Raw genomic sequence first — 25,710 nt, 5'->3', positions numbered from 1 at the left:
CTAAAAAAAAAGAAAGAAAGAAGAAGTGATACTGTATACAATGCACTGACCTCTTTCTTGATAAGCATTGTTTCGCGGAACTCCTGACCTGCTTTACTTCCTATTGATGCATTCAAGTAGGGATTTATGATAGGACGAACAAAATTACAAGCACCCTTCAGGTACACACTTGCAATTTTGTAATAACATCGTGTGAGCGTCGACCGCACGGCTTGTCATCGGCCTTCGAGCGGCTAGAGGCGCTCCTCAAGCGAACAGCGCTACGGAATGCATGCGAATTGGAAGTCGCCTTGTATTCCCACGCACACTGTCACCGAAGCCGCCGGCCCTCATCGCTACAATACCGCCGACACGCCGCGTGTTCAATGCTCGCGCGATATTATTAAAACATTTCAACGGCGTACAAAACTTTCAAAGCATGCGTGGATTTCTGGGCACAGCTCATTTATGTTTATCAGACATGTTCGTGGCTACACAACTGGATTCGTGAACTTGGCTTCCTTGAATGCCAAAAATATGACGCGGCAATGCAGCATAAGCCACAATTTCGCAAGAGCAGGAAGCAGAGACGCAATATGTACATATATTTTGGAGCTACTCTCGTTAGAAAAGGACGACCAAATTCCACGGGTGTGTCTTCGTGAAGCTCGCAAGTTCTCACGATGCTCGTCCGCGTGACATATGCGTCAAATACAAGAATACACGTATGCACGCCTGTACGCAGTGGTACGTGAAACAAAGAAACACGACCGAGCGCGGGTGTCCTGACTTGGATTCAGTCTACGCTCAACGCAGCTCAGCACAATTGAAGAAATAATAATATTTGGGGTTTTACGTGCCAAAACCACTTTCTGATTATAAGACACGCCGTAGTGGAGGACTCCGGAAATTTCGACCACCTGGGGTTCTTTAACGTGCACCTAAATCTAAGCACACGGGTGTTTTCGCATTTCGCCCCCATCGAAATGCGGCCGCCGTGGCCGGGATTCGATCCCGCGACCTCGTGCTCAGCAGCCCAACACCATAGCCACTGTACAACCACGGCGGGTAATTGAAGAAAGAAACGTAGCAAGAAACATTCGCGCTGCCCTACGCCGAACAATCAATAACGGAGTATAGGTAATCTTGTAAGAAACTACCTCAGCGCCAACGATGCCCTCGGGGAACGCAGCATCAACACCCAGCACGTCGACGAAGTGTAGAGTACTATAAATGCAAACTATTGCGTTTAACCTCACTGGCGCCAAGGTTATTTTAAGCAAGCGCACCTCTAAAAACAATATCAAACTCAAAGAGCACTCCCTCAACTGTACGTGCTCGGCAGACATAATCGTATATCCAGTCAATAGCTGAAACAACATAAATTTCTTGCCGGTCCTGCTGCATGCTCCTCGCTCATTTTTTTTCAGCCAAGAACGCTTTTGTGTTCAACAGTGCAAATTGTGACCCTCTTTCTTCCTTCCCTTCTTTCAGCCCCTTTTCCCCCTTCCCCGGTGCAGGGTAGCCTAGCGGGCTCAGCCTGGTTAAGCTCCCTGCCTTTTCCTTATGACTTGTCTCTTTTTCAGCCAAGAGCCGGCATTGCGTGGTGCTTCCCGCATCCGCAGTTGCTGCTGTTCCTGCAATGGAGGCGAGGCTTGTCTGTGCAGGCAGCAGGAAAACTTCCCGCGGGCGTTGGGCATGCCCTCCCTGCCACCCCCCCCCCACGGTGTTTCTTTTTGTTTGTTTCAGGAACTGCCCTCTCCCTTAGCGTTTTCCTCCGCCATTCCTTCTCTCTCATTAATCAGTGCGCATGCGCATGCGCGTGGTTTGACAAATGGACTCTTTCTCCGTTTTCACTCAAGACAGCTATAGAGGAAGCACTTCAACAGGAGCGGACAATCGGCAAAAACTGCCGACAGGAAATACCTCCCGCTAGTATTCGCAACAGCCGTTAGCTGACACGAGCAGCGAAAAAAAAATGTGAAATGAAGTTAACAGACAATGTATTATCTTTTTTATTCTTTCCATGTAAGGCTAAAAGGTCCTGCTCATAAATTAACTTAAACTTTGCGACTTATTTCTCTTTACTTACCTAGCGACAAGTCAATGACACGCCAGATGCATGTGCCACGCGATAGATACATTCCTGCTGAACTTTGACACGGCATTCCTGCGATTAGACCCCAGCAAAGTGATAAATTTTGTTTGACAGTCTGCACTGTATTTCAAGCAATTTAGGCTTATAGGGCACGGTACCGAGCGTTGTGAAGAAGTTAGCGAAAAAAAGCTCGTTAGTTTGGCGTGTACTGAATGCTACTGCGACATGTTTGTGACACTTTCTGTGGGCCCCAATATTATTGTAACTAATTTCTGTACTTTATTTGTGGTATATTTTGGGCACGCTGACCACACGGGGCGTTGTGACGCAGTTAGTGAAACGCAGGTCGGCCGCTGTGGCGCAGTTGGTTTAACGTTGGTTAGGTTCGCGTGGACAGAGTCCTACCATGCCAAGTTTGCGATGCTTTTTAAACCCCCTCCCCCAGCAACATATACCTAACTTCTTTTGGTACTCGCGCTTGTCGAAAACACGAAGAGCGATTACCAAGAGTGATACCACGGGAGTGAATTGCTTGCGCCGGCAGAATGCGCAACGATAACGTCGAGTAGCTCAAAAACCAGGAGCTTGTAACTCGAAATTGCGTCTTATGGACGACTGAAAACAAGCTTAGCACCGATGCATTTGTCGTAAGTGCGAGTAGAAGGCATTCTGCAAGCGTCTAGCATGCATGGTAAGGCTGGAAGCCGGTACATCTGTGCACGTAGCGTGCCATCACGTCGGCTGACGCCAAGTTGTGACGAAAACCGGCCCGGGCATTTTTTCTCTTAAAAGGCAGGAAGTAAGGCCCCGGAATGGAGGAATGCTTGGAAATCAGATGTTTTCGTCATACTTTATGCATGGCACTGCTTGGGATGAGCCGGGTATTTCCTACGCCGTGTTTGTGAAAGCAAATCGTTTTTGTTTTTAATGTCGCCCATTCGCCACTTTCGCACGTTTCACCTCTGCAAACACTTTTCCAATATGGTCTCAATAACGAAATGACACGTGCTTGTCATTTACATTACTTCAGCTGACGCCGGCCGACGGAGCTTCTTACAGGAACTAGTGCTGCTTACGCGGTGCCACAACATTGGATGAACGCACCAAAAGCCCGGAATGAGCATTTATATGGAGTAAAATAAACATTTCCACATTTCGCAAGGCGTCTTGAGTCTATTGTATAAAATTGCACGTTGCACAGAGGTGCAGATTAGATGGAGGCTTGTAAAGATCGCTCGCAGTCATATTTATTTTAAGAAATACAGAAAAGGGTTCTTCCCCAAAAAATCGCGCAGTTGAGCAGTAGAAGCAAGAACAAACGCCATGCCGATCAGCGCAGCCGGCATAGCGCGTACCAGCAATTGCGTTCAATGCGCGGGCGCTTAAAACCGAAACTGGAAGGGCGGTTCTCGTTTTAACGCCAGTCACGTGGTTGCGCTAGAGTCAATTCGGCCGCTGGGCTAAATGGGAGTGTCCGCGCTTCTTCTTTCTCTATGGTACGGGCATAGTGCGGTAATTTCTAGAACAGAAGATGCGTAAGAAGAACGTCCACGTTTTACAGCGTCCGATGTGGGTGAAGTCGATTTATTTCCACAGCTGCGGGGCTCCCGGTCTCATGTCATGCGATCGTGGTTAATTGCTCGTCTGGAAATTTTCAAACCAGCGGCATTGTCATGATACCGGCGGAAGAACGAAATTAATATTTTATTCGTCGTACAGCCGTGTATCTGAGGCTGTACGCACAAAAAAAAAGAAAGAAAAGTCATTTTTGCGAGGCGGCTTGGGTGCCTACTAATCTGTCATTGTGTGACGCGGGAACAGAAGGATATTTTTCAGACATTGCACGTCCTACACTTATATTTAGAAGAGCCTCTTGCTTTAGCATTAGTTGTTAAATATCGTCCACCTATAGAGTGCGCCCTACCGATGTCAGGAGCAGCAGAAAGGTCGCACTGGAAAGCTGCATCAGTAATTTGTATTCCCAATTTCTGACGCGGATACGACAACGCACAAAGGCCGAGTTCAGTCCCTAGCGGCGTGTCGCCTGTGAAGCAATGATGGCACGACGAAAATAACCGCGTCTTATTTGACACGGCCACTGCAGAGACGATTTAGCCATGTCATTTTGCACGGGAAAAAATCCACAGCCCCAGTCTGGCTTCACCGTCTTCAAGCGCGCCTCCTTAAGCAATAAAATCACGTGTAGCCCGCACCCACGCATAGTCGGCACCCTGCGAAATTTCAACTTTGGAACGTTTATAGTGCGCGGACTATATTATGGAAAACTTATGGTCTAGTACAATCTTGCCGACTCTCGCGCTATCAAAAGCTGGAGCAGGGCAGGCCGTTTGGGCGGCACCTAACCGCATACATATAGCGAACCCGGCGCGGAGTCCTAAAGCTGACGTCATATGCGAGAGGTCGCCGCGCAACATTCTCACGGCTACGCGGTCGGTCATGCGACAGCTGCGTACTGACGGCAAAACGAAGTGTGGGCAATGGGGCAGAGCGCGTGATGAGCTGTTTTCGCAAAGTGCCCTTCTACCAACAAAAACAACAACAGCAACAATAATAAATCGTTTATTATGATGTTTATTATAGTGTCCAGCAACAGCTACGGAGCTTTCGTACTGGTGCACTTAATATGTAACACCTCGTACAATATGTACCGAGCAGACAAATGTGATAGACCAAACAACGTGAGATAAGAAACAAACAGGGAAACCGAAGAACGTGGAGACAGGCGTAAAAGGGAGTTAATCATACACCATGATTATCTACATTTATAGGAAACGCAGAAAACACCGGTAACGGAGCTCTGAAATATGTCAGTACCGGTAGAATTCTTATTACATTTTCTTTTTAGGTCGAGCCATAGGACAGTGTTCTATGCAGCACGGTGGAGCAGAAAGTGCGGAACGCTGCTTGGTACACTTTAGCTGCATGGCAAATTGCGCATGATTAAGAAGCTTCGGGCAATGTATAATGGTGTAGACCACCTTATGGAGGAACAAAAGGTCTGATTCAATACGTCTGTATTCCGGAGGTTTGAGTTTAGGTATACTTGAGAGCGCTCGACTATGGTCGTCCGAACGGCAGAAGCGGGGCTTGAAAATAGATACGAATTTATCTTTAACGGGTTCTATGAGATCAGAATTAGATTCGCACGTTCCGCACCAAACTACTGAGGTGGTGGAAGGCACGCAGCAGAACACAAATTCAGGGCCGTGGAAGTCACGCGACATGCGACAAACAACTCCAAGAGCGCGAACGGCACGCGCTGTTTCGCACATTGAGCGTGTAAAGAGAAGCTTGGAGTTTTCTCGAGCGCACACCAAGACCTTTCATTTCATCGACCCTGGGCTGTGGAGCATCCGATCTGAAGGGTGCACGAAAATTACGCATAGCGTGTTTTCCGCGTATAACTTGATATCACAGTTTCTGAAGCGCTTTTGGAAGTATACGTTATAATTCTTTCTGCAGCAGTTTGAGAGGGAAAAATATGTATTTTTGGAGGTCAACGCTGTTACGAACACTGTTGAATGTATTAAATGGCTTTGATTCGTCAGCAAATAGAAGGAACGTATAGTGTTGAAGCGCTGACGAAATGCAGTTTATGAAGAGTAGGAAGACAATAGGGCCAAGAACAGATCCTTGAGGAACTCCGTTAGTGACCCAATAGCTAATAGAACTCTGTGCGTTGATTCCAACCCAGCACGATCTATTGTTTAGGTAATTTGATATCATGGCACTGATGTAAGAAGATATGTTCATTTGCGAGAGCGTTGTAATTGTAAGCTCATGGCAAACTGCATCAAATGCTTTACTTAAATAAGAGTAATAATAATAGTAATAATAATAATAATAATAATAATAATAATAATAATAATAATAATAATAATAAAGCTTGCACGAGGTCGTGAAGTAAATGAAGGGAAATAGTTCAAGATAAATCGACTAACCCAAGACTTCCAACAATTAGCAGCAGTAGGTCAGGAAGGAAGAAAAATTGTACACTTCGAAGATGAAAAAACAGAAAAAAATATAATAGGAGCATAATTGTGAAAAAGAGTGTGTGCAATACAAATTTGAAAGAAACACAGCAATCGCCAAGTTACTTTACTGGAGCGAAAAATAATGTAGCTAACTAATAACCACAAGAGCAGGCATTTCACAATCCGGTGTGATGAATCTTCGCGTTGTTTACACAACTATATTTAGTCAAAACAAAGAACAACTATTCAATCTCAATCACTAGATGACATCGCCAGGACTGTTAGACGAAACACGGTAGGCGTAAATTCGTTTCAAGTGGACTGATATGACCTGGAAAGCAGTTGCCACTTGCTCACCTCAACAGACGCGCATCCCTCGCTGTCGGGCCTGTCTGCGCACACGTGTTCTGCGGGGCTGGGAAGCATTTACGAAGCCTAGAGAAATTGAGACCGGACTGACGCACTAGCCCGCATATATGTATATAATATATAATGTGGGGGTTTGATCGCAACGCATCCGCCGCGGCGGAACAGCTGGCAGAGATGTGCCGAGCTACCTTTTCGAGAAATAACAACCCGATCCCGAGATGAAGCGAAGCGATTTTCAGCTTACCTGAAAGGGCGCGACAGCGCGTATATATGGATGGTACTTTGAGCACAGGGCTCAATCTTTATGGCATTATACGTATGAGTGGCGGGTTTTGGGAAAAAAGAAAGAAAGGCAGTACAGTTCAAGCCTACAATGCCCAACGTATCATGGATGCTACGCTGTTCTGATACCTAAAAATTGGGATTTACGCACAAAGATTTTGACATGTATGCGTTATGGAAAACCAGCGCTGAAGGTATTGAATTGACACACAACGCCCCCTTGCGCACACCGCGCGCATAGAGAGAGAGAGAGAGAGAGAGAGAGGAAAGGGGAAAGGCAAGGAGGTTAACCAGAGAAAAAGATCCGGTTGGCTACCCTACACTGGGGAGAGAGGGGAGGGGGAGGTAAAGTATAGTTTAGTGGTATACAAACAGAAGGAAATTGCCAGCGGCGGTACGGTGGAAGACGCACGAAAGTTGTGAAAGAAAGGAAAAAAGCACCTTGATGGTTGTCGATATTTCCCGCTGTTCAATTGCCGCAACTAGGAAAACCGTACTACAGCCCCATCATTTTTCGTAAAAAGTGCGAGCATGAGCGACGGCGACGTTGGATTCAGGCAGGCGCAATCGCATGCCATTTCGACGATTATTTCTACAGCTTCGCGGAAAAGAATACGTCCCTGTGAATTTGATTTCATTGAAACTCATAACGGGAATGACCGAGAACATGTTTCCATTGGACAAGAATACATGCAGCCGGGATTTTTTCGGAGCGCAACGAGTGTAAGCTTACTTACAGCCGATGAAAATGCCCACTGGGTTTTGAGCGACGCGCGCTTTCACAGAGCCTGGTGACGAAACGTAAAGGCAGCAAATGAAACTGCTAACCATACAATCTCCCAGCGAAGATTAAGTGTAGACGGTTTACTTCAGAAACAGCGCGGCGGCATTGCATCAGCGGGTCGCCACGACGGCCAACACATACATTGGATTTTTTTTTACTATGCAGGTTCAATTCCAGGCAAAACCGTGTCCGTGATAGCAGAGTGATGCGTAATGTAATGATCGTTTTATTGAAAGCGATGTGTGCGGTCAAGCGCTTAGCACAAACAAGAATTCCGATATAAGTCAAGTTCAGCTCCAGTGCTCGGCACCCGCCGTGGTTGCCCAGTGGCTATGGTGTTGGGCTGCTGAGCACGCGGTCGCGGGATGGAATCGCGGCCACGGCGGCCGCATATCGATGAGGGCGAAATGCCAAAACACCCGTGTACTTAGATTTAGGTGCACGTTAACGATCCTCAGGTGGTCGAAGTTTCAGGGGTCCTCCACTACGGCGTGCCTCATAATCAGAAAGTGGTTCTGGCACGTAAAACCTCATAATTTCTTTTTAAATTTTTTTGCAGTGCACGGCTACCGACAGCTCACGGCGAACCAGCTCGGCCGCGCTCGCATCGCAGCCGGCGGCACCGCAAATATCAACGTGTTTTCTCCCTTGTGATGAATTGTTGCGAGGTGATGATGGTCAAGTGGCAACAGCGGTAGCAAAACATTGCCGCTTGGGAGCGTAGGCGGTTCGTTGTGAGACGCCGTAAGCTACAGATTCGAAGTGAACCGGGAAAGGCATATAGGTATAGAGACGACATCGGTGGCGAGCCATCAGTGGTGGCGAGGCTGCCGGCGACGCCAGAGCGTAGCCGCGGCCACTCCTCTGTCGCTGAACGGCCACGTCGCTGTGCCGCAGGGGAATCTCGCAGGGAGATGCTCCGTGTGACAGCGAGGTCTCGCCGTTTGCCAGCAAGAACTGCGTGCGGGGATTTGCCGTGCCGCTAGCGTGGACGCGCCTCTAATTCCGGCGCCGTGGACACCACGAGTGGCTCCGAAGGAATCGTCAGCCTGCGTACGAATGAATTGTCTTCATTTGCATCTGGAATGTGCAGTAAGGGAACATTTGATCGCTTACTTGAATTACGACAGCGTTGCTCGTTCACTCGTGAAAAGCATTTCGCCGAAACAGTGAATCGCCGATGTCGGGTATCTTTTTCTTACCGTAGGAAACAATTTGCTGTAAGCGATTCTCGCCCTTTCCCAGTTGTTTTGCGCGAAAGAACTCCTACGGTGAGTCGACCCTTTTCAAACGATACCGCAACACATACCCGTGGTACATACGCTTGCAGGTGCTCGCGACCCTATAGTCTTCTGCGCAAGACACTTCTATAGGGCGCTTTTTCTTTCCACAAGGTGCGTCTCCTCGATCGGCAGCTCTGGTTTTTCATCGTAGCTTGTAAAAGTTAAGCTTCTTTCTTGCGAAACTGTCGATGTTCTCATGATCGCGGGTGCTGCGTGCTGCTCTTTTGCCCAATAGACCAACCACTCACGGCGGAGGACGTGCGAGACGCCACCGCCGCTGGGTTGTTTGCACCACCACCAAACGGCACTGGCCTTCGCGCATCATCACTTTTCGAAGGGAGATCGGGATGCCCTAGAACACGCACCTATAAAGCGAGATATAAGAAGGAAGAAGACGCACGTGCTTGCTGCAGTAAAGCTAGGGAAACGATGGAGCATGTTTTATTAGAATGTGAAGATGGCTGCCCAGCGGTCAACTTAGGCACCACTGGCCTCCTTGAAGCAGAACATGTCCGTAATAGAAATTAGTAAGAGGCGATTGGAAAATTGGCGGAAGAAAAGTAGGGAAACGACAGAAAATGGAGACGACTCTTCACGCGCTCACGCGAAGCTTCGCTGTATGTAGATGCCAACTCGTTTTATATGCCGCTTTCTTTTACATCCTGGATAGTTCTCACTTTTGGATATGTATTATTGTTAAGCGAACCAATTACTACTTAATTGCTGTACTAGCTAACTAACTTCAATATGATTTCACAGTTTCTTTTTTCGTGTTTTTTGTATGAATCCACTCGCACGATATACGTATTTTAATTCTAACTTTGTGCTGCGTGGCAGCCCATGCGAATTTATAGAAAATGTGCTCCCCATTGCAAGGAAGGAGGGTGACGAAGTTGCTTAAGTTTTCCTTGAACCTGGATATGAAACTGAGCTTGGGCGTTACAGGGTTCAAAAGAATTGCCGACGATTGCATTACTTCCTAATGCGAAATTTGAGCGCAGCCCTCCAGCTGTCTCGGCTTTTCGATATACTGAGGCAAAGAATTCGAGCGAGACGTGTATGCACAGTTACAGACCACTTCTTATTCTTCACACACATTCCTTCTTCAACAAACGCTGCCCTCCCAGTTCTTGATTTTCATGAAGCAAGCTTTGTGGTCGGAAAAATGGATGGATATATGCTTGACTTTCTGCACCAATGCGTGGTTCTCAAAGACGAGGTCTATGCAAGCATTTCGCGAGGTTTTCACGGCCATGGGATGCGTTACGAGTGAGAGGAACGGGATGTTCTTCCGCATAAGTGGTAAGAAATTCGTATTTGTCTTTATGTCTGCATTAAGGTCCCCCACTACTAACATTGGTGTGGATCGATGGGCGGCTAGTGCGAGTCGCAGGAAGCGCACGACGTCTCTGGTAAGCGCGGTATGGGAGAAGTGGACAGTCACTACCATCAAGCCGTTGGCCAACTTTGCGGCGTACAGTTAACCAACTTCATCTGACGTGCCGAACATTTCGATCGGTATTGCAGAGAGACCCGTACGCAAGTAAATAGCTACTCCTGCTGCTCTGCTGTGGTCTTTGCGAGCGCTACAGCAGTACTGGTAATCTGTGATTTCGAGAGACTCTTCGGGATTCATCCAGGTTTCCGCTAGGCAGAGTACAGAGGCATGCCGTAGAATGTGATCGTGATTTACGTCCTTGGCATGCACGGCAAGGGAACGAACGATAAGTGCGGAGATCGACAAGTAGTGCGGCTGTTCAGTCAGTCATGGCGAGGCACTTGGCGATGATGGTGTCAGGCTTGCGTGACTGCAATCGAGGAAATTCATCGGCGCGCTCTCGCGTGGTCGCTGCCATGGAGGTGGGGGGGGGGAGGTTACACGCAGTGGCGAACGACGGCGGATATGCGTTTTGGCTTGGGCAGCAGCACATCATCAGGATCAGCCGCCACCGAGCAGGCGCTCTGATTGGCGCCGAAGCGAAGAGAGCAAGGCTCGCGCCGTGCGCGAGAGATGGCGCCAGGAGCTGTCGCAGCTAGAGCAGTGCGCTGGTGCCGGCTACGGAGCTGGTTACGACGAGGGACGACGGCGACGCGAAATGCAGAAACTGGCGCCATAGAACTGTGCTCTAAGAGAGGGCTTTTATTTGTCTTGGCGCCCTCTTCTTTTCACTGCGGCCTCGTAGTCCGTGTTTTCTGTACGTGGTACTGCAGCATTATGGGCTTTCAGATTGTACCTTTGCCGCTTTAGAAACAACATTCCTGCAATTTCAGGTAGACATGCAAGAAACAATATAGAAACAGATGACAATGTCATTTATTTTTGTTCGAGACAGTTTTATAAGAGGAAGTATTGCTCTCGCTCAATGTCGGAACTTTTCTCGTGTTTATTTATTCTGTCAGTAGTTGCTTTATGTTCTTTATCTTCTCAGCTCTCTGAACAGCACTCATGTTTCTTCTTCAGTCCGTCTGAACAGGCGGTCAGGACAGCCTGAGTCCCATTACGCCTGCACAGCCCGACACCGTAACTGCATGCTTATATCTGGCATGCAGAGCTTTCTCTCCATCCCCCTCGCCTTTCGGACTCCCCTTCTTTGCGACCGGACCTGAATCGGCGCGTTTTGTACCCGCCGGCTACCCAGTCCTTGCCCCGTGTGTGTGTGCCGTGCTCGACGATTGAGCAAACCTGTGCGTGGGGGTGGGTGTCTTCTGTACTCCGCAAATTCCTGCTCCTGGATGCCTGTCTATCAGATGCTCTAGCGTACGGGCCTTGGCCTTTTCTTTAGCGTTGTGAGCTGTCCAGGGTGTCATGTTGCCGCCAAGATTATTATTATTATTATTATTATTATTATTATTATTATTATTATTATTATTAGAATGGTCACCACTACCACAGTAAATGTGTTGAAGCCAGCATGACGCGTAATTCAATAAATTTCTCTAACTTCGTGCGCTCTCACTCTTCTAAAGAGAGCGCCGATGATGCCTTCTTTATGAAAACGGTGATGCCTCGAACACTGCTGCTGCCTTTGCAGAGCATTTCTGTTCTGTACACGTTGTAAAAGGTGCTTCAAGTAACTTTCTTTCTCAGTATGGCATGGTGTGTACGCTATCAGTGAATAAAGACCTTGTTTCTTAGTGTGTTTTGTGTTTGTTGTCTTAGTGTAGATAAAGTGCAGGGGTGGTACTTTTTTTGCCACAAGACATACCAGCACCAAAGCGAATTGGCAACGTCAGTGCAAAAGTTTAAAGGTGCGTTTGTTTCGTTCCACTCGCCGTGTGTTTCTCTAACGAGCAGATGGTGAAAATTATCCTTGCCTTGGAAGCTGCAAATGACAACTGGAAAGCAGCAAATGTATATCAATCATGGAAGTCTGGCGGTAGGCCGAACGCGTCGACTATAATAAGAAATGATGAAACCCCAAGACAAACCGGCAGCTTCAAGAAAAAGCAGCGGAGGAGGACTCCATGTCCTAGCCTAGGCACGTATATTCTAACTTCTATTACCTCGTACCCTCATGCTAGCGTGGGGGTCGTGGCTGCCTAGGTACCAATTCCAAGTCGTCAGTTTGGAGGAATCTAAGTGACTCGGCATGTCACCTGCATGTAGCACCTAATCCAGCACCAGTGCTTGGAAGATAGAAACCTGCACAATCGCCTAGGTTTCTCGAATTGGGTCCTCAAAAAAACCGATGAGTCGCCGGACTTTTTGAGCAACATCATGCACACAGATGAAGCCAATTTTTGCAGAAACGCCCAGGTAAATTTGTATAATGCACACTATTGGAGGGCCTCCAATCCACACTGCATAAAACGCTATCGGCACCAGTACCAGCGGTCGCTCGATGTAATATTTCCTCGCCGGAAAGGCGAGGCAGTATTACTGATAGCCAAGCATACGATAATTAGTCGAAGGAAGATTACACCATATATATATATATATATATATATATATATATATATATATATATATATATATATATATATATATATATATATATATATATTTCTTGCACTCGAAGAAACTTGGTGTGACCTCGAAGAATTGATCGCTGAAGTGACGGTGTCATTGAGTATATACAAGACCTCATGGTAGGAGAGTTCGATTTCACAGCCCGAGTCCTCTCGGAGGTGTAATCTTCCTTCGTGTAATTATCGTATGTTTGGCTATCACTAATACTGCCTCGCATTTCCGGCGAAACTGCAGCCTCTCTCTTTCTCTTCGTCTTTTTCTGTGAGTCCGAGTATAAGCGCTGGTCGCCCACCCCCCGCCCCCAGGAAGAATGAAAACGCTCCACCTATGAGTTTTCATATAATTGCTATCGCAAAAAAGAACATTGTATGGAAACAAAGCGCTGCATGAGCGGAGCTCTGTCTGCGGTAATTGCTGTAGGGCAGCGCGTGGCCTACGCGCTGCCTTTCGCGATCTCCCATCTCCCGATGAGCGTCGCGTCTCACTTCGCTCCGTTTGCAACGTGCCGCGCGAGAAAGATTGTCTGCGTCAGCCAATGTTCCGCGAAATGAAAACGCGTCTAGAGTAGCACTCAAATTTTGCCTTAGGGACTATCGTAATCGCTGGTGTTTCGCTTTTTTTATTTTCGCTGCCATTTTGCTTTGCGATAGTTTTTTTTATATATATATATACATAATGAGACCCTTCAAACAGCGAGCGGCCAGCAAGAAAACTCGACACAGCTGGCGCGGTAGAAGAGTGATTACTAGAAGATAAATAAACACACGGCTTCGACAACAGGTAGGCGTGCGTCGGCATCGTTCTGCATCATGCTGTTTGTCGAGGTACTTTACAATGCCGCCGAGCAGTCCATGAAGCTGGCTTCGTTTTGTTAACCTTTCGCGGAGTGAAGCTGGTGCCCTGTCTCAAAACGCTGAGCAAGAGACCGAAGCTCAGCGGCTGGCGAGCGCCGGTAAACAAAAAAAAATGGAAGAAAGGTAAAGGAAATGAGCAAGCAACGCGTACGCTTTTTCGAATGGCGCGTATTGTTTGGAGGGCGAATAAATACCACAAGGCACAATTGTATTCGGGAACAAATTATTGGTCCATTGTTTTATTGCTAGATTAACGTGTTGATTTCTGACTGGATATGACATGCATACGGCAATGCGGATGAAAGCGGAACGGGTTTGGGCTGTGTGGATAATGTTCCTTGACGGGGGTGAGGTAGATCGCTCATGCGTGGACACAGGAGCACGAGTTCAAACTTATTCCTGGTTGCGCTGGATTAGGGGGCATTGTGAAGCCCGGCAGCGATGAAGAGTCCCTTATGCCGATGGCAGCTTGGGCTGTTGAAACTCACTAGCCTTTGACGATGCCATTTATGGTTGCCGTCTGCGCCACGCAGTGCGTTCGAGATGGGCCGTCGCGGTTGTTGCGAGGGCCGGTCATGCGTTTATCACGCTTACTCCCGTGCGAAGCTCTTAGACTGCTTGCTGAGGATTTCCGCCGGTGGTCATGTACGTACAGTCGAGGACAGATTAAAATGGGCCACGGCTTAGGCGGCCGAAGCGGCTGCGGGGTCGCACCACGGCGATTCGTGCGCTCACGACGAGAGAGCCCCGAGGCCACGTTCATGGAACTAACAGCAGATGAAGTGGCTTCCGCAGGCTTTCTCTCATAGGAGCTGCTATAATCAAATCTTACCATTTTTTTTTCTTTTTGCTGGAACGTGGAGCGATTGACGCCGTGAAAACCGTGTAGCTTGATGCCCTACCGCCGGCGGCTCGCTACTGGCGGACTGTTTGGCCGGTGTTGTGAGCTTCCTGGCGGGCAGTTTTTACTCCAGCATGTCCCAGGCGACAGTTGAACTGAGTGGGCCTTGTTAAGGTGGCGACCACCGCATTCCGATGGCGGCGAAATGTGAAAACACCCGTGTACTTAGATTTAGGTGAACGTTAAAGAACCCCAGATGGTCCAAATTTCGGGAGCCCTCCGGCCTGCCTCATAATCAGAAAGCGGTTTTGCCACGTAAAACCCCATAATTTATTTTTTTTAAGGTGGCCGACCATGTTGAATAGAATTACCTCTGTTTCTGGCGCATGATACTATAATCTGTTCGTCCAAGATTCGACGACAGCAGTTATTATAGGAGAAAGCCTGCCGAAGCGACTTCATCTAGTGCGAATAAACCCAGCAATGCGAGATAGCATGGGAAAATATGAAGAGAAGGTCGCCCGTCGTCATTTCAGCCACCTGTCGCCCACGGATAATTCCGAGTGTAGCAGACGAGACGCCGCAGCGATCCTTTGCCTACGCGGCATCGGGGTCACGCGACATTTAAAAAAATGTAATGTGTAGAGCCTGCGGCTTTAAGGTGGCAGCCGTCAGCTGCAGCCCGCGCTGGGCGCAGAGAACAATCGCGCCCACGACAGCCCATTCCGTCAGCGCATTAGACGTTGCGGCTACGGCGGCTTCCATCTCGCGCTGCCTCCTACGATTAAAGAGCGCTAAGCCGGTGCTAAGGTTTGAAGAGGGTGCGAGATATTTAAAAGCGCGCATGGAGAGCAGACGTCTCGACACCAGGCGCATATTTCAGTATCTGGGCCGCATTTTCTAACCGAAGCCAGGCTTCATTTTATTGTGTCCGTGGATGCAAATCGCGGCATCCGCACGCTACTCGTAACCGGCGCCGTAAAGGCGGCGAATTCCGTGGGCTAGGTAAGACAGCCGGTTTCTCTCTGTGCGCGAGCGGGAGCGCAGCGGCCTCGCGTGCGCCGGCTTTCAAACACATGCAAACTTTACACTTGCGCTGCGTTATGGTAGCTGCATGTAGGCTGTTTCACAACACACGTGCGGATAGAAAATTAACGGCGGTTTGCGACGAAACCTGCGTCAAGGGTGGGAGATAAACATGCACCTTCCGTTCAGCGTGCTAACACGAAGGAGCTAGCAGTAAATCAAAATCCAGGTTTCGACGAGTTCGTATATTCATAAGGTCTTTCAAGACCAGTTACCGTCCGTCCACGTGCACGCACCCGTCCCGCCTTTGTGCGTTCATTGCCCCGACCTTTTCGCGCTGCGTTTAGAGAGCCTGCGAGCAGCAAGTCGAACTCTAACTCATTCGCGCATTATTGATCAACTCTGGTAGTAATCGTCGTCAAAGAAGTTGTTAGGGCACAGTGCTATTGTTCTTGAGCGCTTGAAATTCTTTCGATCCGCAGCAGCCTCCCACTTAGCTGCAAGCTTCTTGTCTTGCGGGAAGCAATGGAACATCACCGCGGCCGCTGGTGTTCGTGCAACCGTGGGCTGCACACAACGCTGGATTCGGAAAAAAGTCCCGGATTGACATGAACGATCCTATGCGATTATGATGTGTGCATTGTACCTGAAGTAATATTGTTGATATCAATGTATTGTACTAAGTAATCATCACGAATAGAAATCATGATTACAATGTAAATCTATGTTCATATGCTATTTTATACTTAGCTTTTGCAATGTCAGATATCATGTATATGTTTCATTTATATCATGTGTGTTTTTCACTGCCAAATACAATCAGGGCCGGAGCCTCTCTGTCAAGCTGCGGGAAAGCGGTTTTTTGCTCCAGTTTCCGCTCGTGCGAAGCGACGACCACCAGACCCAGCTCCGGGCAGTCCAGAGGGCTCACGAAAGGGCGGAGGCTCACGGGCTTCCCGTCCCAACGTGGGTGCGGCCCGCGACCTCTGCCGACCACTAAACCAAGTGTTCGTGGGGAGGGGTCCCTCAGGACTCAATAAAGTTATTTCCTCCTCCTTGCTCCAGTCTTGGCAATTTTTCTTCCTTGTAAGAATTGAATGCGAAATAGTCTGTCCGTCCGTCCGTCCGTCCGTCCGTCCGTCCGTCCGTCCGTCCGTCCGTCCGTCCGTCCGTCCGTCCGTCTGTCTGTCTGTCTGTCATTCCGTCTGTCTGTCTGTCTGTCTTTCCGTCCGTCTGTCTGTCTGTCTGTCTGTCTGTCTGTCTGTCTGTCTGTCTGTCTGTCTGTCTGTCTGTCTGTCTGTCTGTCTGTCTGTCTGTCTGTCTGTCTGTCTGTCTGTCTTTACGTCCGTCCGTCTGTCTGTCTGTCTGTCTTTCCGTCTGTCTGTCTTTCCGTCCGTCTGTCTGTCTGTCTGTCTGTCTGTCTGTCTGTCTGTCTGTCTGTCTGTCTGTCTGTCTGTCTGTCTGTCTGTCTGTCTGTCTGTCTGTCTGTCTGTCTGTCGGTCTGTCTGTCTTTACGTCCGTCCGTCTGTCTGTCTGTCTGTCTGTCTGTCTGTCTGTCTGTCTGTCTGTCTGTCTGTCTGTCTGTCTGTCTGTCTGTCTGTCTGTCTGTCTGTCTGTCTACCCACCCGCCATGATGACTCTAAGATTGGCTGTCGAGAGGCCACGTGTATTGTAATTTGTGCCGGGAAATGAAATTTTTGCTAAATGCGATTTTGCGCGTGACGTGGAGCTGCAAATTTTATCGAGTCAGCCATATTTCGACGTTGGCGCTTTAAAAAGGAAGTGAATGATAGCGCGCAGAAACCCGTTCAATGCATCTGCGATTTCATGGATATGTGATGGTGGTCCAATATAGCCCCCATGTCAGCTTGCCGATTGGCTGAAGGAATATTCCATGAGGCACGTCACAGGAAGGATAGTTTAGTAAACGTCAACTTGACATTTCGTGACGTTGCTCTGGCCCACCATCGCAGAGATTTTCTGCCATAATTTGCGATGCGACGAGCCGCGTGAAATATTGTGATGAGCGGCCATAGTCAATACCGTACGAGAGGCGTGCGTATCACCGCATTTTCCCCGTCGTTTGGGGCTATGGAAATCTTGTTCATAACGGTTCCTCGTAGCAATTGCATCGCTCTCGGGTGTCATTGGCATTTGAGCCTTTGGGCCACCATTCTCTTTTCTGGCACGTTTATTTGGGATAATACTAGCTGAATGTTACAAACTTTCTCGCTGCTGCGTTGTATTTTATCAAGATTAGTTATTTTCCACGTCATCGGAAGTTACAATGACGGTGGCTTTTTATTTTATCAAAAGAAATGTACGGGAAGCGGCACCTTGAAGTTTCATTATTACTTTATGCTTTCATCCTGCGGATCGAGTAAGTAGTGAAGTGAACGAGATGGCAGCGCGAGCGCTGGCGTTTTTATTACGTCGTGCAGGCAGACCACCTCTGGCGGGCCCATCGTTATCGGTGATATTCGACCGCTTGTGAGCCAACCGAGTCGGTCTGAGTCACGTGCTTTCACGAGATAGTGATAACGTGGCGTAGGACGTGGGTTCGTCACCACTGGTCGGTCACCTATGCAGTCTCAAAGTAGAAAACTTGCGAGCTGGCACCGATATACGATCATTCACCCCGTTTCTCGGAGACGCCTATTGCGGCTAATGAAGCAGACTACGGCTCGTAAGCACCAGACGACGAAAGCGAGATACGTTTTCGACGGAATGATCATTCGCTCTGAGCTGGCTGTTTTATTTTTACTCGGGAGGAAAACTTTTCTTTATCAAGAACATTAGGTTCATTGCCTCCGTCTCAGATTCTTACCTTAGGCGAAACGTCAAGCTTTCGTCACGTTACGAAAGCAAATCGGAGCCATCAGAGGAATTTTGTACGCGTCGCACCTATGTCGCGCTTCGAATGAAATGGCGGAATGTCGAGAATAGAGTCCCTGCTCTACTAATTTTTATTTCTTGGCCACGAAAGATGCTGCCGTCGTTGCTGTCGCTTTCAGTTTTAGTCGGGACGTCGAGCTGTAGTGAGAGCGTAAACGCCGGGCGAGGGGAAGGGAAGCGCGTGCAAATCTGTGAACTAGCAATGACGTGAAGCGAATGCATAAAAGTATAGCGGAAGCTGGTCACGTGGTCATCGGTGTTGCGTTTAGGAGAGAAAACAACACTACGTACCTGAATGGGTGGGCTCCTTGTAATCCTGGGCCGTGTGCCTCCCTGTTGCCGGTGATCTCTTTCTTCTGCCTTGAACCTAGGCACGGCGTAAAAGCAACGCTGCTGACGAGAGCTAAGAAGGTCGCATTAGGAGCAGTCTTCGAAATGCCTCTTTCTTTTACTATTTCTATTGGAATTTGTTCTTCTCAGCGCAGCTTTCAATTGCAGTCACGTTTTGACGCACTTCCGAGGCGTGATGCAAACGCCTTCAACGTGCAGATAGAGCCTTTCTTAATGTGAAATGTCATAGGAGGATCATGAAGCAAACATGGTGCGATTCCCCGTAGTGCTGTCTCGGCATCTGGCTTGAACGGTTCTTTAAAATGTTTTCTATGGAATACTGAAACACGATAACGAAAGAAAAATGCTGCTCCAAGGCAAATGTTGGAATTTACGTGCAGTGAAGCTTCAGTGAAACCATAATTTAAAAACTAACCGTGGTGCATGTAATCTTGTTTACATTTATGCTATGCTACGTGAAATCGCACGCAATTTTCATGCTACAGTGCACCGCTCGCAAGCGGTGCCGAAATACAAACTGCAGTTCAGGCGGATACGCAGTTGGAGACGGTACGCAGCGCCGTAACAAGGAAGAAGTTGATGTGTGACGGTGGTCGAGGGAAGAATGCCGATGAAAAGTACGCGTATCAAGGAGAGAAAGAGAGAGAGAGAAAGGATGCACAGAAAGGCAGGGAGGTTAACCAAAGGTAGTTCCGGCTGGCTACCCTGCACGGGGTGGGGGGGGGAGGGGCGGGGAAGAAGCATGGGAATAAAAAGAGAAACAGTGTGGAACGGGGCGAGCGAAAAAGAGAAACGAGCACTAATAAACCGCGTATGCGTATCAAGGACAATAGCTAAATTAAAGAAAGTAAAGTAAACCAACGAGTTATGTATAATCCACCATTCAATTAACAGGTCGGTCTTCTTTAGAGGTAACTGTGGGCCGATGTTATTTCACCACGCTTGAGGTGAGAATTTATTTTATTGCGGTAGCAATTAGAACTACACGCGAATTTCCACCGTCCTCGGCGCCAGCGTCAGGTTCCGTCCAAAGTCCAAGTGCGATAAGATCATGGCCGCACGCCGTGCGCCGTAAGAGGGTGGGAAAGCGTGCGAGGATGATTCAAGAAGGATGGTGGCTTGATGCGGTGGGCGCCTACTCCCGCGCGCAATACTTGGAGCGGGGCATGTGAGCGCGATAGGAGGGGGAGGGAGAAGTGGAAGGGGGTTAGCGCGCGCCTCTTCTGTTCCTGCGCCACCCAGACCCTGTGGATACTCGAGGCGAACCCTCCGCCGCTGATTCTGGATCGAGGCTTCACCAGGAAGGAGCCGACGCTCCAGCTGAGAATGCGAGTTGTCTGCTGCCGAAACGCTGCCCGCAAGCACTGAGCGGGCAGGCCTTCCTAGCCCGACTAGATAGACTGCGGGGCGTGCGACTCGCTGGTGCGCCTTCTGTGACAGTGGCCCAGCACGCGCAATGCAACGAGCAAAACTTTCAGCTACTCTCCGTGAGCAGGGCCTCACTACCTCCACCGTCGGGGACCTGATTTTTACCCCACCTGCCGTCAAAGCCATGTCTTCAAGGCAGTCCTCGACTTGCTAAAGGACAACCTCGTTGTCCAGGAAACACTAGGGTTCTGCTGCCGCCTATACTGCCAGTCCAGCTATGGGACGCCACCTTCTCAGTATGCGCGTCTTCCCCTCAACCTCAAGGAAAGTCACGCCCGCCCCCCCCCCCCCAAAGATATAACGAAAACAAAACTTGTCAATATTTTGCTTTCAACAAACGGCGATACCTCTCGGCAGTCACGGCTCCGCTCAGCGCTTTCAGACTTTCGGTCACTGCTTGCATTAGTTTGCTGCTATACACGCAAAGCATGATACCATTCGACAAGGTGTTGGTTATAGGTAGAAGCTTTTCACGCTTCGAAGAGAAATCAGGGTTCCTAGAGCCAACGACAGAGAAGTCAAACGCAGCGCCTTGTCGGCCATATTTCTCAGTGCGCACCGTGGCGAGATTTGCCGTTATAAGGCGGAGCCTAAATAATCGCATGTGCTGCGCATGCAGAAAGAAAACTATTTTCAAGCCGCCAACACGCTTCTACTTCAGCGCCTGGTTTCAAGTCTATCAAGTCTCTTAAAGATATTCAGATGAAGTCATGAATAAAAGTGCACATAGCAGCATGTTTACGACATGGTGACGTTTGTTCAGTTGCTGATCCTAAATTCATGAGATGCGTTCCTCACAGAAGAATAAGAGCTCCGACTAGAAAGGCAGCACGCAGTGCGCTCGGAAGCGCGAAAGACAGCATTAGAAAGATACCGCAGAAGAGTGCGTATTTGGGCTGGTTGGTTGAGGACTTATATTACTCTTTGCCTCAAGAACATGTATGCATCGAAGTTGGCCATTGCATTGACAAATACGGTGTTCTTAAGTTTCAGAATGCATGTGGTATCCATATCGACAGGTTTTTAGAGCTCTAAGGTTTTACATGCTTTACACTGTCGTCTCCATGGAGGATAAGCTTTTTATAGAAAAGAAAGGTGTGTGCATCGGTTCATGTATAGCCCCTGTTATTAGGCACATTTTATTGGCCAGCTATGACCGCAGTCTTCGAACTAAGCTCAGCGAGACGAGAACTGTAAAAGTGATGCGATACGTTGATTACGTTAAATTTTTTACAATACTAACACTACTGACGCGCAGCCTGCTGCTGCTATAATATTTGACCTGTTCCGCATAGTTTTAGATTCCTTCTAATTGATCACGGAGAATACGTCAGACACCAAGCTGCGTTTCTTAGACTTGGAGCTGTCGTTCTCATGCAATCATGTATGCTGGGGTTATGCTCCTAGGTCTCAGAAGAGCCTTCTTCCCTTTTCCTCCGCGCACTCAAAGATAGTTAAGTGCGGTATTGCAAGATCTTGCATGAAGGCGGCTCTCATCAGGTCTTATGACCAGCAAATAGATTCAAGCTTCGAATTGCAAGTAGCCAGACAGAAGCTCGCAGATTTCCCATTACCGCTTTTAACTAGCATCGCTGAAAGCCTCGTAACAATCCTTAAAATAAAGCAATCGGCAGCGCCACTCAATCTGAGAATCGATCACGGCAAATGGTTGTGGTTATCCCATATGTGCACCAGGTTGCGCATAATCTCAGAAAGGTTGTCAGCAGGGCCGGCATTAGGTTGCTGTTCACTGCCAGTAATAAGTTAGGTAGCCTGTGCCATCAAGTCAATCGGGTGAACGAGAACAACAAAAAAAGTTGTGAAAAGCAGCACAGGCAGAGGTTTGTGGCTGACTGTTGTGACGGTGTGGTTTATAAGATACCTCTTTCATGCAAGCGTTATTATATAGGTCAAACGGGGCGGTGCATCAATGACCGTATGAGTGAACACTCAAAGTTCAAAAACGAGGTAGAGACAGTCAATTATCACTACATTGCAATGAATCTGGCTGCAAGTCATCTTTTAAACATGTGACCTTTCTGTCAAAATACCACGATGATCACGAACGTCACATTTCTGAAGCTTTCCACATTCATAATAGCGGCGGAGCATGTTTAAGCATTCCCTCCATTTCTCTCTTTTCGAAGGAGATTGTCTTCGATCGCATTAATTTCAATTTCTGCCCCTGCGCATGCTGAATTCTATTGATTCTGCGCTTTGAGGTGGTTGTGGAGTACATATGCTGACTGAAAGAATAAAGACACTTGGTTGTGAGTCGGCGCTGTTGTCTTTGTCCCTCTCTTTGTCCTGCTGTTTAGCGCTGTTTACTGCTCGTAGAAAGATACGTACGAAAGAAACGTACCATTTTTAATATTGAAAGACTTTGGATCATTATCGATAAACAAAGGCAATGCGTAAATACCAGACGTAATATAAGATCATAAGACTATCAGATGCTCTGAGCTTTCGACTGAGACATCTATCGAAATAGACTTGCAACTTGTATGCATACGACGTGTATATTGGTAACATGTGCCACCTTTGTCAGAAAAAATGAAGCCGCTAGAAGCATCTGTTGCTATAGGGCCTGGCAGCGTGATGACTCGCTGGTAGTAGGCTGGGGCGAGGGTGACTTGCCGTAAGCGCGATGTAAATTGCTCCCCTCTTTCCCAAGAATATGCTGGCTAATCACTCTGCTTTTCAATAAAGAGCTTTTGCTCTCTCGCTCTCTCAAGATTTGAATCCTTGCGGGAACAAAAGGAGGCCAACTTACTTCGTCGAGTCAGCTGTGGCAATTCGCATGTATTTACAAAATAGTGCTCTGCAATAAAGTGTAAAATTAATGGTACACTTTCTCCACAAGAAGAAAAAAGAGAAAGAAGGAAATAATAAAAGGAAAGTGGGATACAACCTACCACTGACGATATCCGACCCTCTCTAGCAAAACTGATTAGGTTGAAATATTTCGCAGCGTCGCGGTGGATGTCTTCTTTTAAAACGTTCAAATGATTTAGTCTAGAAGGTTCTAATTTCAGCAGCAAATGACAGCAAGTGAATTAAGCAACTCACGACAACCGTTTGATTTCTCCTGAATGGCCAACCTTAATTATATCTTGGCTCATACGTTATATCGTTGTCATTATTCCGCCATTGCGATCACGCTGTCATGACTCTGCTGCTCTGGCGTCGTTGTCGCACTGTCGTCATCCCCATATCGTCGTCAAACCGTCGTTGTCGCGTTCATCGCCATCGCAAGTCGTACCAGAGCGCTCCCCCAAGTGCAATGGTCTTTTGCATATACTTACCTCGAAGAAAAGTGCAGCAACTATGCAGCAGGAGGAACAAACTCACCCCACTATTACGAGTGAGCAACGCGAGTGTTTAAGCGTTAGTTTAGGCACGGGCTAGGCATATTAGCTCCCGTTCTGCAGCTCTTCGAGTCACTTGGGGCTCGAAGGTCCTGCTTCTTCCATGGCTTTCCTGTGTAAAGGATGTTTTACGGCGTTCTCGTTTAAACTGTTACGCTCGTCTCTCATGCGCGCGTGCACGGTGGCTTTATAAGTATACACTGGAGCAGTCAAAGGCGATATGACGACGACGGCATTATGACAACGGGTTCACGATTCTGAAAACATGACGAACGCATAACGACGACAGGGTGGCGACAACTGTATGGCGATGATGGCTTGATGACAACGGTGTGAGGAAAACCGGACGAATAAGCTGAAATGACGACCATGGAACGACCACGACGGCATCACGACGGCATCACGACGTCATCAAGACGCCGTCAAGACGGCGGCATGACGACAACGGGTGAGACCAGGCTAGTTGGCGTTCCATGATGTGCTCGGCGACGCGACTGCGGACCAAGGACGAAAAGGCACGACGGAGACGCTCGCTGACTTCATATCGTGACTTTGGCCCGTAAAGCCCCACAATTCAATATATGCGCCGAGGTAGTGAGCGGTCCATAAGCAGCCACGGCAAATCCGGGAGGTAGGCAAGCAAAGCTTCGCTTCAAAAGCCCTGTCTATGAAATTCTCAACACTAGGGAGCAGCACCTCTATTAACGGGACATTAAGGGAACGATTCACATTGTGTTATCGCAGAGCTTCAATGCTCATGGGAAGAATAACTGGTCAGAGGCAAAGATAACAAACAGATGGTTACAGTATAGGTGGAAAAGAAATTTGGGGAATAAATGGGCACGTGGTCGCCATAGGCATAGTTTACGAGATAAAGCAGAGGAAGGCGGACTAGCAGCTTACGATTTGGCAACATGTAAGCTATAGCTCACACAGGCCCGGTGATCAGTTCTTACCACCCTGGTTCAAATGGGATGCCATTAGAATTTCTTCAGCATCACAAAGATGGCATGTGAAGGAATCGTCATTCAATTAAGTATTCATCTGTAGAGGACATTGGTCGCGCCCTTTCTAAATACTGCAGGGCACAAAAGGCATAATACTGGGACTACTATGGAGCCATTGCTTCGCATTATGGGAGAAATAACTTTTTCTTCTTTTCTTTCTTCTTTTCTTTTTTTGTCCAGAGGGCAAGTTGCTTTTTGATCACACTTCACTGGCTTGTGAAATAGTTTGACATTCTGTTTATTTTTGCTGTCATTTCCCTTTGCTACTGTTTATCTCTATACATATTTAGGCGCTTCCAATCGCGAGCGGCCAGCGAGAAAACCCGAAATTGCTGACGCGGTACAAGAGTGATTGCTATACGACAAATAAAATACACGGCCTAGCAGACAGCTGCGCGTGCGTCGGCATCGTTCTGCATCATGCGGTTTTTCGAGGTATTTGGCAATTCAGAACAGCAGCCCGTCAAGCTTGCTTCATTTCGTTAACCTTTCGCGGAGTGCAGCTGGTGCCGTGTCTCACAACGCTGAAGTACAGACCGAAGCGCAGCGGCCCGTGAGCGCCGGTGAAATAAAAATAAAAAGAAGGGAATTAGCAAGCATCGTGCCCGTTTTTTCGAATGGCGCTTACCGCTTAGAGGGCGAATATACACCACGAGGCACATTTGCGTCTGTGGTTTTTCGAGCACGAATTATTTGGGTGATTCTTCATTGCTCGCTTAACCTGTTTTACCTCTGACAGAATATGACATCCATACGGCAATATGAACGGAAGCAGAGCAGGTTGAGTTGTGTAGATAATGTGCCTTGGAAGGTAGTAAGGTATATCTCTCATGCGTAGACGCAGGAGCACGCTTTCAAAATTCTTCCTCGATGCACTGAACGGGGCATTGTGAAGGCCGGCGGCAATGAAGAGGCCCTTATGTCTATGGCAGCTTGGGCTGTTGAAACGCACTAGCCTTTAACGATGCCATTTATGGTTGCCGTCTGCACCACGCAGCGCGTTTGAGATGGGCCGTCACGGTTGTTCCGACGGCCGGTCATGCATTTATCACGCCTGTTCCCTTGCGAAGCTCGTAGACTGCTTGCTGAGGTTTTCCTTCGGTGGTCGTGCGTTTTCATAAGTGCATGACCTGCACCTCTTTAGAAAAAGGTGGTTCTGTTAGCTTATATGCGTTATATT

General features: G+C 48.1%; 1 protein-coding gene and 1 pseudogene across 8 annotated transcripts in view; both read right to left on the bottom strand.

The window, feature by feature from the left end:
* Window positions 1-18,747, bottom strand: part of LOC142572945 (alpha-(1,3)-fucosyltransferase C-like) — a 45,485-nt gene extending 26,738 nt beyond the window's left edge. For 3 of the 8 annotated variants that reach the window (XM_075682407.1, XM_075682408.1, XM_075682413.1), the window contains exon 1: window positions 18,668-18,747. The gene's annotated coding sequence lies outside the window, so the exon portion shown is untranslated. Of the gene's footprint in view, window positions 1-6,429; window positions 6,534-18,667 lie in introns of those variants that run through there. The other 5 variants (XM_075682404.1, XM_075682406.1, XM_075682410.1 and 2 more) reach the window with 2 other exon arrangements.
* LOC142570553 (uncharacterized) lies at window positions 9,896-10,646 on the bottom strand (annotated as a pseudogene).
* Window positions 18,748-25,710: the final 6,963 nt, after the last annotated feature.

This window comes from Dermacentor variabilis, chromosome 2, assembly GCF_050947875.1.
Source record: "Dermacentor variabilis isolate Ectoservices chromosome 2, ASM5094787v1, whole genome shotgun sequence".
Taxonomy (NCBI): domain Eukaryota; kingdom Metazoa; phylum Arthropoda; class Arachnida; order Ixodida; family Ixodidae; genus Dermacentor; species Dermacentor variabilis.
Note: the sequence above shows the minus strand (reverse complement) of the source record. Positions and strands in the feature narration are given on the sequence as shown.